Source organism: Pinus tabuliformis, chromosome 9 (genome assembly GCF_031772625.1).
Source record: "Pinus tabuliformis cultivar Carrire ecotype Pingquan chromosome 9, CPIR1, whole genome shotgun sequence".
Classification (NCBI taxonomy): Eukaryota; Viridiplantae; Streptophyta; class Pinopsida; order Pinales; family Pinaceae; genus Pinus; species Pinus tabuliformis.
In genome coordinates this window covers 1,552,725,721-1,552,740,930 of record NC_142307.1, presented here as the reverse complement: position 1 = coordinate 1,552,740,930, position 15,210 = coordinate 1,552,725,721, and the positions used below count along the sequence as shown (strand labels likewise).

The 15,210-nt window shown below is 40.8% G+C and overlaps 1 pseudogene; it reads right to left on the bottom strand.

Annotated features, from left to right (window-relative positions):
• The window catches only part of LOC149154528 (elongation factor G, chloroplastic pseudogene), a 112,942-nt pseudogene that overhangs the window by 83,175 nt on the left and 14,557 nt on the right, over nt 1-15,210 (bottom strand).

The following is a 15,210-nucleotide window of genomic DNA, read 5'->3' as shown; positions in this document are numbered from 1 at the left end:
TTGTATGCTTCTGACCAGGCTCGCTTGAGGAGGACGCTGAGGTTAATGACAATAAATCTAGAGGCAGAGTTTGCAACCTCTGCTCTCTAAGTTTATTGAACTCAGTTAAACTCTCATCATTATATCTCATCTTGGCAAGCTGCTTGGTTTGGCCTATTGAATCGGCAGCTCTGAACAGGTCATCAAACTCATCCTCTTGATGGTCAATCTTAGTCAGTTTGGCCTGTTCTAGGGCATTGTAAGCAGTTTTATGTGGATCATAGAGTCTGGCTGGCATAGTGGGCAGGGATAAAGCTTGCATCTTTATAGCCTCCTTTTCTGCATGTTGGAGATTATGCAGAGTAAAAACACCCATCCTTAAGGGAAAAGAGGGCCAGCCCCTCTTCTTCTCTTTCTTGAGTGTTTGGGTTACACTCTCAGCCATAATTTGGTAGGATATCTCTCGGGCTAACAGTTTATCTGGAACATATAGAGGGAGAACATGCGGTTTGGCTTGGCTTCCATAAACCCTAATATAGGTAAAGTGCTCTTCTCCAAACCATCCTGCGATAGCTGGTAAGTCGAAGGAAGCGAGATAGGAGATTTTGGGAATAGGCCGATCAAAAATGGAATAATGAATGGGAACCATAAAACCATTGCAAATTTGATACAAATGGTCCTTGTAAGAGGACTTCCATAATTTCCGATGATACAAATGAATGGGCGAAGGGTCTTGGGTGGTCCATCTCCAACCGAGGATGGGAAACTCAGAGTTAAAACACAATGTGTCCATAATGTAGGCGCTATAATAAAATGGGGGGATTTTCCTTTCGGTGACTACAGATTTAGCTCTAAAATCCCGAATAGCTACAGTCAATTTATCAGAAAGAATGGTGGCCCAATCCATGATAAAACTATTAACAGCTGCTTCCATTAGGGGAACCATTTCTATATCGAAATTGGCAGAATCATGTAATCCCCATAGCCTACACATCATAATTCCCGCATAGCAATAGGGAGAAGCCAAGGAATCGACAGAATACTTACCCGAGCTCTCGTGCTTGTGTTTGGCCGGGTTCTGCCTCCAATCCCGAATGGGCTCAGATGGTACATCGTTTTCAGCTGCAAACTTCTCCACGAAGTCTTTGTTGTAGATTTTCTCTGGCTCAGGCAAATGATACATTTCCCTCAGGTGCTCTGGCTTGAACGACCCGAAAATCCGTCCGTCTCTTGTGTGGAACGTTCTGTCAGTGATTGGAATTTCCTCAATTGCCCATCGCACTACATCAGTGTAGGGAAGGACTTGCTCTCTAGCAGCTATTCTGTGAAGAAAGGAATCGGCCAACTCCTTGAGAGTTGCGTCGGACTTTTTGAGTGGGTCCGCAGTAGCTACTGTCACTGAAACTTGTGGTTGTTCGGCCTCTAATAGATTATATGTGCCCTGCCATGTAGTCTTGTTAAGACCAGTGCATGTAGTGTCTGAAACGAGGCCTTTCTTGCTATTTGCAGCAGCTTGACCTACTACAGGTGTAACAGTAGAGCCCGTAGCCCTCTTGGATCTTTTCCCCATCATGCTTAAGCTTCTCTCAAAAGACGAATTCTACACAATTGCAAGAGAAATCGTAACAACATAATAACAATGACGCTACACAGTGAGATAGATATATCATTTGAAGCGTGCCAAGATTAATTTTCAAAAGTGGCTGCGGATCCAATCGCTAAGAGTATATTGCAGATGCATTAATGGTGATTTGAGGCCTACTACTCATTAAATGTGATAATTATACCGTTATCCGGGTGAATGACTCACTTAAGCGTGCAACAGATATTCTGGCGGTTAAACGCAGGTGCTCATTAATCGAAGGGGCAAAATCTTTTAAATACCCACGCATTACCTTATCCCTTGTATTAACGGCATTTTGGGATTCGCGCTTTGTCAACCGGATATGAATATAAAATTAAAGCTTTTAAGTGATGGCTTTTAAGACTGCCGACCACCGATGAGCGATACCACATCGCTTCGGGGATTAGGTGCTGCACAATTATTACCAAAAGATCGTGCCGATAGCCGATAAGCGATATCGCATCGGGCTAGCGCATGGAAACAGAAGTAGGCGCATATACAATGGTTTGGGGTTACCGATTGCGATATCGCATCGCATCGGGGGTAGGAACCGAATGCCTTACCGAAGTGCGCGACGGCCGATAGCGATATCGCATCGGGTCGGGATTTAAATCACAAGGCGGTTTCACATGAGGTATCGCCGATAACCGATCGCCGATATCGCGTCGCATCGGGACATGAGTTATGTGCCTTTACTTGGTGTGTATGTAACATTGCCGATCGCCGATAGCGATATCGCATCGGCGGAAACCAAAATGCCATTTGAATGCATCTCTCATGTTGTTGCGATATGCGATCTTGCGATCGCTTTATCGCAATAATAAAAGATTGTTTGTTATTTGAAACATTAATGTCCGAAAAAGGCTTAAGTACATGAAAGCTCATTTGATTATGCGGCCTTTTTTGAACATGCAAGCATTGATGCCAAAATTTTAAAAGGGACCCATTCCATATGTTAATTTTTTGAAAAATAAGAATGATATGAAATGGGGGGTTGTTGTAGGGCACAACAATTGGCGATTCGCTGGAAGAACCAGTTATCTCTGAAAGTAATCCAAACACTTAAGCTTTTCAAAATTAGAAACTCAATCAGAAGGGAAAAACTTCTAATTTAACTGGATATTCGCGCGTTCTGAACCAAGTGAATTCTGTTAACTTCTATCCTTTTGGTTTCGAGAAAAATAAATACATTCTTAGTCTGAAAATAGGCCTTTATTGGTTTATAATGATAAAACAAAAAACTTTCCCAAATCAGCTTTTATAATTAACCCCTCTGTCATAGGTAGAGCCTCTGTTGCCAGCAAACGTTTATAGTCTCGACAGGGATACCTTTTAACCATAGTATTATTCACTTTTCCATTCACATAAGATTGTAGTTAACAGAATGAAACTAAAATATGTTGCCATATTTTATTTTTTATCCGTTTTTTCATTCTTTGTCATTGATAAGATAAAAAGCCATTGTCCTGGTTTGGTGGCCAGCTATTGACAATGCCATTCACTGGTAATAATTTAACTGAACAAGCCGGCTCGTGATGAGACCTCTTTGTCTTGAAATTTCAAGCCATTACCCTGTTATGATAGGCAGTATTGGTAATGTCAGTCAAACTACTTTCCTATGAACATGGTAAGCAGGCTTGTAATAAGACCTCTTATCTTTAATCTTCTATATTTTAGAATTACACTCTGAGTAACCATAAACTTTAGTGAATGGGGTGAACAATTTTCTCCTTAAGAGCAAATGGATGACAGGTGAAGAGTTGAAGATGCTGAAAATGGGTTAGTTTTTATCTTAAAATGAATAACCTTTGGAGACCAGTATTTAAAAACCGAGAATGATTTACAGAACTTTAACCTTTCGAGAAGAGTCTTCAAAACGTTAAGTGGTGATTTCAGAACAAACAGATATCTAGTTCCCTAGAAATTATTCCTTTTGGTTGAGGGTTCTACTATCTAAAAGCAAATATTTGGATTATTTTGTGAGACAGCTTTTTCAAACCAAGCTAAAGGTCAATGGAGATACTCTACAGTTTTATTTCCTATCGATCCTACAAACTACACAAATCTACAAAGAGGAGAAGGGATCACCTTCTCAATTAAAGAATTTCTTCAAGACCAGGCCATTAACAGGGAGAGAATCTCTCACCCCTGATAAGTCTTGCAATATAAAGGTTGAATGGCCTATCTTGTCACAGATCTGAAATGGTCCAAGCCACATTTTCTGAAATTTGGTATGCTTACCTTTATCTTCATGGGCCTTGTCCCATTTGAGAACTAAGTCACCAACTTGGAAGTGTTTGGAATCGGATGAGGTTAAGTCAAAGGATGCTTTGATCATTTGTTGATGTTTGGCGTGAGTGATTCTGGCTTTCTCCCTTTCTTCTTCTAATTTGAGAATTTGGTCATGTCTAAGTTGGATAGAGGAAGAAGGAGTCTCTTCGATGTACTGTACTAGGGCTAAAGAGGGTAGAACAAGATTGGTAGGCAATACTGCTTCTTTTCCGTAAACTAGATTAAATGGGGAGGAACCTATAGAAGCCTTTTGTGTAATCCTATCAGCCCATAATGCAAATACTAGAGATTTGTGCCAGTTTCTATGATTCTGTTCAACAGTTCGCTTAATGATTTTGATGAGATTTTTATTAGTAGATTCTGCTAAACCATTTCCCTGGGGATAATAATTAGCAGAATATTTCAATTTAAACCCCCTCTTAATAGCAAAATCATATATAGCATTTCCTGAGAAATAGGAAGCATTATCAAAAACGAGAGCGTTTGGGACACCAAACCTGGTAATGATGAATTGGTCTATGAACTCGATGATTGCCTCTGAATTTGCTGCCTTCAAAGGAATAGCCTCTACCCATTTGGTAAAATAATCGGTAGCAGTGAGGATATACCTGTGTTGTTTGGAAGATGGTGGAGTAATCTCTCCAATGATATCTAATCCCCATTGTTCAAATGGCTGTTCAATGTTGACAGGTTGCAGGGGGAAAGCTGATTTCCGTTGTCTTCCACTAGCAGTTTGGCAATTGAAGCATTTTCTTACGTATTCATGAGCATCTCTAAACAGTGTAGGCCAATAATATCCAGCATGAATAACTTTGTGGGCTGTCGTGTCCGCCCCAAAATGTCCTCCCGCTGGCCCATCATGTAGTTCCTGTAAAACTTTTTGAGCTTCAGGTCTCTCAAGACATCTTAACAGGATAGAATCATAATTTTGTCTAAAGAGCACATCATTAATGAGAGTGAAATTCTTTGCTTTTAACCTAATGGCCCTTTTATTTTTGTAAGATAAATTTGGAGGAGCATAACCATTCTTCAAATAAAATATCAAATCTGCATATTGAGATTCGGAATCAGTGACACTTATCTGATTGATTGTTTGAGTCTGATCCATGTCGCTTGATTCAGGAATGTTTGATGCTCCTGCCAATATCCTGCAAAAACCTTGGCCCCTAACAATCTTTGCTGGCTTTATTTCTAGGTCATATTCTTGAAGTGCTGTGACCCAATTGGCCCTTCTTTCACCTAGTTCTTTTTGAATTAAAAGTTGCCTTACCGCCGGGAAAGGGACTATAACTTTCGTGTGAGTTTTCAAAAGAAAGGGCCTGTAATGTTTAACTGCTTTGAACACAGCAAAGGCTTGTTTCTCCACATCGGAATAATTTAATTCGGCACCCTGAAGATTTGAGCTAAAAAATGAAATGGGTGCTTCCAAGTTATGAGCATTTGGCTGCGTGAGAACTGCAGCATAGGATACATCGGACGCAACGGTATACAATGTAAAATGATTAGAAAAATTGGGAGTATTCAAGGCTGGGGCATTGATTATTGATTGCTTGATAACATCAAAAGCTTGCTTTTCTTCTGCTCCCCACTTGAAGACTGAATTCTTCTTGATCATTGTCTGAAGTGGTAATACAATTTGAGAGAAATCTGGAACAAATCGTTTGACAAAATTAATCTGACCCAAGAATGACTGCATCGATTTTTTATTGTGTGGGAAAGGGATTTCAGAAATTTCCTTAATCCGATCAGGATCAATATAAATGCCATCCTTGGATACTATAAAGCCTAAGAGCTTTCCTTGATCAAGAGCAAAGAAAGACTTCTTTGGGTTTAGAGAAATACCATACCTTTTGCATCGCTGAAAGATTTGATTTAAGTCATGCAAATGATTATATCTCTTTTTAGAATATACAGTAATATCGTCTAAGTAGACGACTACTGATCGATTAATCAACCCTTTGAAGGCTATATCCATGGCTCTCTGGAATGTCGCTCCTGCGTTTATGAGTCCAAAAGGCATTTTCTGATATGCATAAGTTCCCCATTTTGTTCTGAATGTGGTTTTGAGTTGGTCATCAGGATGAACCAAAACTTGGTTGTATCCGGAGAATCCATCAAGAAAGGACATCAATTCAGAACCTGCTACTGATTGAAGAATTTGCTCCATAGTAGGTAACGGGAAATTATCTTTCAAGCTCGCTTTATTGAGGTTCCTGAAATCAATACAGATTCGAATGTCGCCATTCTTCTTCCTGACTGGCACCATATTAGAGACCCAACTTGAATGTCGGACCGGAAAGATAATTTTGGCTTTCAAAAGCTTATTAAGCTCCGACTTTATTTGGGTCTCCAAATTTGGATGTATTTTTCTTAATTTTTGCTGAATTGGTTTCTGATCAGGAAGCATAGGGATGGTATGCTGGATAATAGATGTATCATATGTCTTTAGGTCATCATATTTCCAAGCGAAGACCTGTTTGTTTTTTCTCAATAGTTTAATAAATGCTTCCTTTTCTTCTTGGGAAAGTCCTATTCCTAAGTTGATGTTTTGAGGAGCATCTTCTGTGCCTAGATTTATTAATTCAAACCTAAGGGTGGAACTTTGAAGCTTTGCATTAATTACAGGTTTAAACCTGTCTTTGATATCATAAAGGTCTTCAAGCTTCACCACGGGTTTAGGAATCGAATTTTCTTGAGGCGCTTGTTTCATCTGTAGATCGTGATCATCTTCCTCAATGACTTGATTGTCATAGGATTGTTCCGAAGTTAGAAACTGCAAGATATCTTCATCATGGTTAAATACTCTCCAATTAGTGACATTGTCAGGAATTGAAGGTCTAAAAAGTAATTCTACAGAAAATCTATCAAGGCTGTAGTCTTCGGAAGGTAGCAGTTTGGAGGCTACATTGGCTAGTAGGTCGGCTGCTGAATTTTGTGACCTAGGAATAGAAGAAATGTTGAAGGCTGAAAAGTGTGAGGTAAGATCCTGCACTAGCGATTGATAATGCTTAAGGTGAGTCGAAAGGCAATGAATTGCATTTCTAACTTGTTTAACAATGATTTCCGAATCGCCGAACACTTTTAGATATCGCACTTCAAGGCCGATCGCTTTATATAAACCCTGGACCAAAGCTTCATATTCGGCTGTGTTATTAGTACACTCAAATTCTAACCTACAAGACAGCATTGTCTTTTCTCCTTGCGGGCTAACCAAAATGCAACCTGCTCCTGAGCCTTCACTGGACTTAGAGCCATCAAAATATAAAGACCAAAATAAAGGAGTATTAACAAACATATCTACAATTTTCTCAGCATCATTAAAACATCTGGACTTATCTGTTTGTGAAAAATTTTCAATCTGAGATGTAAAATGATTAACTGAAAAAGGAGATGGTTGGGCAACAAAGTTGCCAAAGAATGATTCGGACGAATAGTTCCCCAAAATATTGTTGTTGAATGCCACAGGTTGGTTTTCTTGCTCAAATTCAGTAACTGTGTGGGTCATATGCTTCTCCCGATCGATCCTTATTTGATTCGGCTTTCCCTTGTAGGGAAGCCACATATGTGACCAATCTGTGGAAATATACCCATGTAGTTTTTCGGACCAATCTCTGCTTAAAATCAAACCATAAAATTCAGGTATGTCGGCAATTAAGATGTCAATCCTCTGAACTATTCTGGGGTCGGCTGACAACCTGATGGTTACAGAATTAATTTCTCCCACAACCTGCACCTTAGTCCTATCCAACTGCACTATATGAATGGCAGACTTCTGGGGTTCAATGTTCAGCTTAGATCAAACTGAATCCGGAATTATATTAGATGAGGCCCCTGAATCAATTAAACAGTTGTGCAAGTTTCTATTATAAATCTCATAAGTGAGCAGGAAGGGTGGAGTGTGAGAATTAGATTTATCTCCGATTAAAACTGAATCGGTAATTTCAACCATACCTGCAGGAGGCTGGCCTGAATCGTTGGCAGCTCTTGCACTGGGAAGGGGAGTAGAGGGAACAACATTTAATTCTTTGAGAAGTAGCTTTTGTTGATGTTTTAGTTTACTGAGTTCAAACATGGTTATATTTGCCTTAGTCTTCTTCATGTCATCAACAATGTTATATTCCATTGAATCCGATACCACCAGAGTCTTGGATGTTGAAGGAGGACTAGAAGTTGAAGGCTGGTTTTGAGGAACTACTACAGGTGACTTCTTTGGGGGAACTTTTTCCTTTGCTGTAGTAGCGCCTGCGCTCCTCTTCTTTGAAATTTCCTGGGCGGGTTCAAGAGTGCTTTTACTTCTTGTAGTAACCGGGAAGGCTTCTTCTTCATTCTCCGTATCAGAGTTTGGGAGTATAAAATCCCACATTCCGTGGCATTCAGCTACTTCTTCTTCATCATCGGTCTGTGAAGATGTTTCCTCTTCCTCTTCTTCTTGGTCTGAATCGGCGTTAGATATTACATTGGGCGGCTTTGATTCTGTTTTCTTAAAAGTTTTAAATGGTCTTTTGCTTGAAGTTCCGGCCACCTGCTTCTTTATCTCAACCATTTCGTTAGACATTGTTTTAAGGACCTTTTGTAAACCTTCCATGTCATACGGGTCCTTCGGGGTTTTCTTCTTGGAATCTTCTTTAAACGAGACTTTTTTAGCTTTTCTATCCTCTAGAACAGCTTTCTTTTCTAGAGCGTTAATGCGCTTTTCAACAGCAAGTGCCTCTCTCATGTTTTCAGCTAAGGTAGGTTTGCCAGCCCTGTCTACAAAAATGGCTATGTTGGCAGGTAGGGCAGTGATATACCATTCGCTTCGGATTTGTTCACTTGGTTTAGAAGCAGTAGGGATTTTATTCAGTAGTTTATTAAATCTGGCATTAAACTCTTTTATTGGTTCCCTGTGCTCTATTCTCAAATTGGAGAGGTCGTTTATTAAAGTTGCTAGGGACCTGTCATCTCCATATTTGGTGAGAAACTGCTCTTGGCATGTGTTCCAACTGGTAATTGAACCAGAAGGTAAGGAAAAATACCAGGATCCTGCTGATCCTTGTAAAGTGTAAGGGAAAAGTCTTACAACAACATCTTGCTCTGTCACTCCTTTTAGGTTAACTGCTAACATAAAGTTGTTGATGTGTTCTTCAGCCTGAGTCCCATCATCTGGATTGAATTTAGGCAGCCATTTTTCGGGATAATCGGGTAGATCATGCAAGGGTGCAGGCATATTGACTGCTCCTGGCCTAGTCCATGGATCTGCCATTATGATAGCAACAGTGGTTGAGACTACTGCTGGGATTCCGGATGTATGGGAAGGGATTAAAGATGAGGAGTGAATAGGTTGGGATATCAAGGCTTCTGATCCCTGGTGAACGACAATTTGTAATGGGGGAGTGGATGGTCGACCTTGCAGTGGAGAAAATGAAATGGAGGACGTGGATGAAAGCCCTTCACTAGCAGACCCTTCAGTAATTTTCTTTGCCCTTTTCCTTTTAGGTAAAGGAAACTCAGTGGGTTCAATACCGAGTTTTTCGCTCTGAAGTCTGGTGAGAGGGTGAGTGAGGTTGAACTGCGAAGTCGCACTGCTTTCTGATACCTCAGATTTCTGTGGTGAAATTGAGAAGCTCTGAAGTTTATGGATTAGAGACTGAACTTCAGGGGATTCAAGACTTAATTGTTCTGTGGTATGATGGGTTTGAGCAGTGGTAGTTGATTGCTCTTCTTCTTGTTTGGGTACCGGCAAACCAGTATACAAATGGGAAGATCGAGGAGATTCGGAGGGCGAAGTACTCTTAGAATGGCTTATAGGTTTGGATTTATGTTCCATTCACAGCTTAGGCCCTCCTTCTAGCGCCAATTTTGTTGAGGCCTCGAAAATCGCTGCCACAACAAAGGGGAAACCACCCGGTTCGGACCTTGAAAGCAGCTCCTTTTCCGTTTGGGATAGTGGCTCCGACTGGGGATAATGGGACCAGTTTCCCAATAATAGATAAAAGTGGGATGGATGAATAACTTGTGAGGTATGATAGTGATGAATAAACAACTAAAACTATCAGCGAAATATATATTAACTATAATCTAATCCCGGGACTTATCAATCTTTCAAAGCGTAGCGTTTGATAATCTGTGCTTTAAGGCAGGCATATAGATGACTCTAACACTAAAGCATAGATCTTTAAACCATTTAAGATTGCTCTGCATAATTAGTTATGCAGAGCGATAATAGCGAATTACTACACATTGTCATTCATATCATTGCTACATGCATGATTAAAAGAAAGGCATATCACAAAACATCCAATAGTGGAATGAAATGAAGATTTGCTGTTACAGCGCATACACGTATTCAACAATAGCAAAAGATAATAACACAGCAATTCATATGAAAAGAAAGAGGACAGATGCAGATAAAAGTACCATGTAAGCTGCTCAACAATCCATTATATAAATCGCTATGTCGCAGTCCTTTCTTCAAACTAGAAAGCATTCCAGACAAGAGACAATAGTGCACAAATGCATAAAACAACCTTCTCGTCAAATAAAGGACTATTGGTCGAGTTTCACAAAAGAATATAGGCTGAAGCACAGTAGTGCAAACTTCAGCCTTTAAGTCTATTACAAAATTTTACGACCCTTTCCAAAACAATGAAAGGGTCTATAAATACTAATCTAATCTAAATATCTAAGAAAAACTGAACAACTATGAAATTGGCATCAATAAATGTTTTTCCATCTTTCTTGGTGATCTGGCAGTTGGCAACAATGCTTCATTCGGTGGGCTCTTTGCCTTTAAACCTCAACTGACATATCGTAAGCATTGGCTGTACTTCCGGTGGAGTGTTGAGACGCGACGTGAGCTGGGCATCATATGTGGCATCTTGAAAGTCGGGGATTAGGCACTTCAGAGCATCTGTTAAACACTTAAGAGCCGACCTTTGAGTGTGCGGCTTGATTAGAAAGTGCCAATATGCGTTGGAGGTTAAAGTATTTACTCCAGCGATTAACTTTCTCCTTTCTTCCAGTCCATGATAATTTGTTTGTTCAATTATGTTCGCCGTGGTTATGCTTCCAGGTGTACACTGAGAGATCATGTTGGCCCAATAGAGTGTATTGTTGACCAAATCAATCATATTGTTGGAAATCATTTTACACCTTGAAGCTGCCCTTTCCGCTTTCATCATCTGAGTGTTCCATTCCGTGAAGAGTATTTCTTTGAATGGCTCATAGATCCTAGGCAATTTTGCTTCTTTCCCCATATCAGTATCTTGCCAATCAAGATATGAAGTTATGGTTTCTTCGGTCTGATCTAGCTCATTTCTGCTTTTTCAATCTGCTGACATACTGCTGTAGATACTTCACATAATGGCTCAGCCTCAGTTAATTGTTGGCACAAGAGTCTAACCTGAGAGATTAATGCATTATTTATTTGAGTTGCCTCTGCTCTGAAATTCTCGACTTTCTTAGTGCCCTTGATATCTTCGAGCTGTGCTAATAATTGAGCGATTTGCTCATCCTTTGACTTCGTCATTAGCTCGTTTGCCTCTCTCAATTGTGCCAATGCCTCCGTTAATTCTTTCTGCTTCTGGATTGCACTCTGATCAATCCTCTGTTTTTCAGTCTGCAGTTGCTGGGTTAATACATTGTTTGCTTGATGTTGCGCCAGCAACTGCTCTTCTACCTGTGCTGTCTTGTTTCGTGCTTCGGCTACTTCTGCTTGCAATGTACAAATCTCTTGGTCCTTAGTCTTTAACAAAAGACTTACCTCTGATGCTTTATCTATAGTTGCTGCAGAATAAGCTCCCGCATACTGCGATAGCTTGGTAAGATCATCAGAGGGGTCCAATTCTTCCTTCCAGACTACATTCCCTGTGACTGTCTGCTCAGGAAAGATGGAAGGTTGATCAAGCCTTCGTCTCTTCCTTGAGCGCTTAACAACTGCTTTGAGCCTCGAGCTGTAGAAAACGTCCAGGGGAGGAATATCTTCCACCTGGAGCACAATCTGATCGGAAGGGTCTTTGGTGATTACCTCGAGATCCTTTGAAATGGGTGGGCCGCTGGTTCCGCATAGAACCTGAGAAGAAGTGGTGTCTGGTGCGTCTTTGGAGCCTTCCTTTCCACTGATAATGGAATCGAATTGATTCCATTGTTTCAGCAATTCAGGATCTATGGAGGTCTGTGATTTACTCTTCTCCTTTTCTTGTTCCAACCTCTTTTGCTCCTCCAACTCTTTCTGCTGCTGTTCTTCTAACTCCTTTCTCTGTTTCTCTTCTTGCTCTCTTCTTTGCTTATCTGCTAATTCCTTTTTCTGCCTATCTGCCAGTTCTTTCCTTTGTTTTTCTTCCTCTTCCTTCTTCCGTTGTTCCTCTATCTGCTTCTGCTTTCTCTGCTCTTGTTCCTTCTGCTCTTTCTGTTGCTTAGCCATTTGCTCCTTTTTCTGCTTCTCTGCCTGCTGCTTCTCTTGTCTTTCCTCCTGTTGTTTATTTTCTTCTTTATTTACAACAGGAGATTGGTTTGTATGCTTCTGACCAGGCTCACTTGAGGAGGACGCTGAGGTTAATGACAATAAATCTAGAGGCAGAGTTTGCAACCTCTGCTCTCTAAGTTTATTGAACTCAGTTAAACTCTCATCATTATATCTCATCTTGGCAAGCTGCTTGGTTTGGCCTATTGAATCGGCAGCTCTGAACAGGTCATCAAACTCATCCTCTTGATGGTCAATCTTAGTCAGTTTGGCTTGTTCTAGGGCATTGTAAGCAGTTTTATATGGATCATAGAGTTTGGCTGGCATAGTGGGCAGGGATAAAGCTTGCATCTTTATAGCCTCCTTTTCTGCATGTTGGAGATTATGCAGAGTAAAAACACCCATCCTTAAGGGAAAAGAGGGCCAGCCCCTCTTCTTCTCTTTCTTGAGTGTTTGGGTTACACTCTCAGCCATAATTTGGTAGGATATCTCTCGGGCTAACAGTTTATCTGGAACATATAGAGGGAGAACATGCGGTTTGGCTTGGCTTCCATAAACCCTAATATAGGTAAAGTGCTCTTCTCCAAACCATCCTGCGATAGCTGGTAAGTCGAAGGAAGCGAGATAGGAGATTTTGGGAATAGGCCGATCAAAAATGGAATAATGAATGGGAACCATAAAACCATTGCAAATTTGATACAAATGGTCCTTGTAAGAGGACTTCCATAATTTCTGATGATACAAATGAATGGGCGAAGGGTCTTGGGTGGTCCATCTCCAACCGAGGATGGGAAACTCAGAGTTAAAACACAATGTGTCCATAATGTAGGCGCTATAATAAAATGGGGGGATTTTCCTTTCGGTGACTACAGATTTAGCTCTAAAATCCCGAATAGCTACAGTCAATTTATCAGAAAGAATGGTGGCCCAATCCATGATAAAACTATTAACAGCTGCTTCCATTAGGGGAACCATTTCTATATCGAAATTGGCAGAATCATGTAATCCCCATAGCCTACACATCATAATTCCCGCATAGCAATAGGGAGAAGCCAAGGAATCGACAGAATACTTACCCGAGCTCTCGTGCTTGTGTTTGGCCGGGTTCTGCCTCCAATCCCGAATGGGCTCAGATGGTACATCGTTTTCAGCTGCAAACTTCTCCATGAAGTCTTTGTTGTAGATTTTCTCTGGCTCAGGCAAATGATACATTTCCCTCAGGTGCTCTGGCTTGAACGACCCGAAAATCCGTCCGTCTCTTGTGTGGAACGTTCTGTCAGTGATTGGAATTTCCTCAATTGCCCATCGCACTACATCAGTGTAGGGAAGGACTTGCTCTCTAGCAGCTATTCTGTGAAGAAAGGAATCGGCCAACTCCTTGAGAGTTGCGTCGGACTTTTTGAGTGGGTCCGCAGTAGCTACTGTCACTGAAACTTGTGGTTGTTCGGCCTCTAATAGATTATATGTGCCCTGCCATGTAGTCTTGTTAAGACCAGTGCATGTAGTGTCTGAAACGAGGCCTTTCTTGCTATTTGCAGCAGCTTGACCTCCTACAGGTGTAACAGTAGAGCCCGTAGCCCTCTTGGATATTTTCCCCATCATGCTTAAGCTTCTCTCAAAAGACGAATTCTACACAATTGCAAGAGAAATCGTAACAACATAATAACAATGATGCTACACAGTGAGATAGATATATCATTTGAAGCGTGCCAAGATTAATTTTCAAAAGTGGCTGCGGATCCAATCGCTAAGAGTATATTGCAGATGCATTAATGGTGATTTGAGGCCTACTACTCATTAAATGTGATAATTATACCGTTATCCGGGTGAATGACTCACTTAAGCGTGCAACAGATATTCTGGCGGTTAAACGCAGGTGCTCATTAATCGAAGGGGCAAAATCTTTTAAATACCCACGCATTACCTTATCCCTTGTATTAACGGCATTTTGAAATTCGCGCTTTGTCAACCGGATATGAATATAAATTTAAAGCTTTTAAGTGATGGCTTTTAAGACTGCCGACCACCGATGAGCGATACCACATCGCTTCGGGGATTAGGTGCTGCACAATTATTACCAAAAGATCGTGCCGATAGCCGATAAGCGATATCGCATCGGGCTAGCGCATGGAAACAGAAGTAGGCGCATATACAATGGTTTGGGGTTACCGATTGCGATATCGCATCGCATCGGGGGTAGGAACCGAATGCCTTACTGAAATGCGCGACGGCCGATAGCGATATCGCATCGGGTCGGGATTTAAATCACAAGACGGTTTCACATGAGGTATCGCCGATAACCGATCGCCGATATCGCGTCGCATTGGGACATGAGTTATGTGCCTTTACTTGGTGTGTATGTAACATTGCCGATCGCCGATAGTGATATCGCATCGGCGGAAACCAAAATGCCATTTGAATGCATCTCTCATGTTGTTGTGATATGCGATCTTGCGATCGCTTTATCGCAATAATAAAAGATTGTTTGTTATTTGAAACATTAATGTCCGAAAAAGGCTTAAGTACATGAAAGCTCATTTGATTATGCGGCCTTTTTTGAACATGCAAGCATTGATGCCAAAATTTTAAAAGGGACCCACTCCATATGTTAATTTTTTGAAAAATAAGAATGATATGAAATGGGGGGTTGTTGTAGGGCACAACACAACTCAAGACCCTAGGATGACTTTACCCGTAACATAATCGGTGACTCCATTCGGGAAAACATTCTTGTTTTTCCTAGATTGGGTTGTTTCTTCTTAATCAGGGCCTGTTTTATTGGTTTCTTGCTTTTATAGTGTTTGTGACCTTTTTGCTTCGTGGGCATCAAGTCTGATCTTTTGGATCAGGCCTAGATTTTTTGTTTTTCTTGATT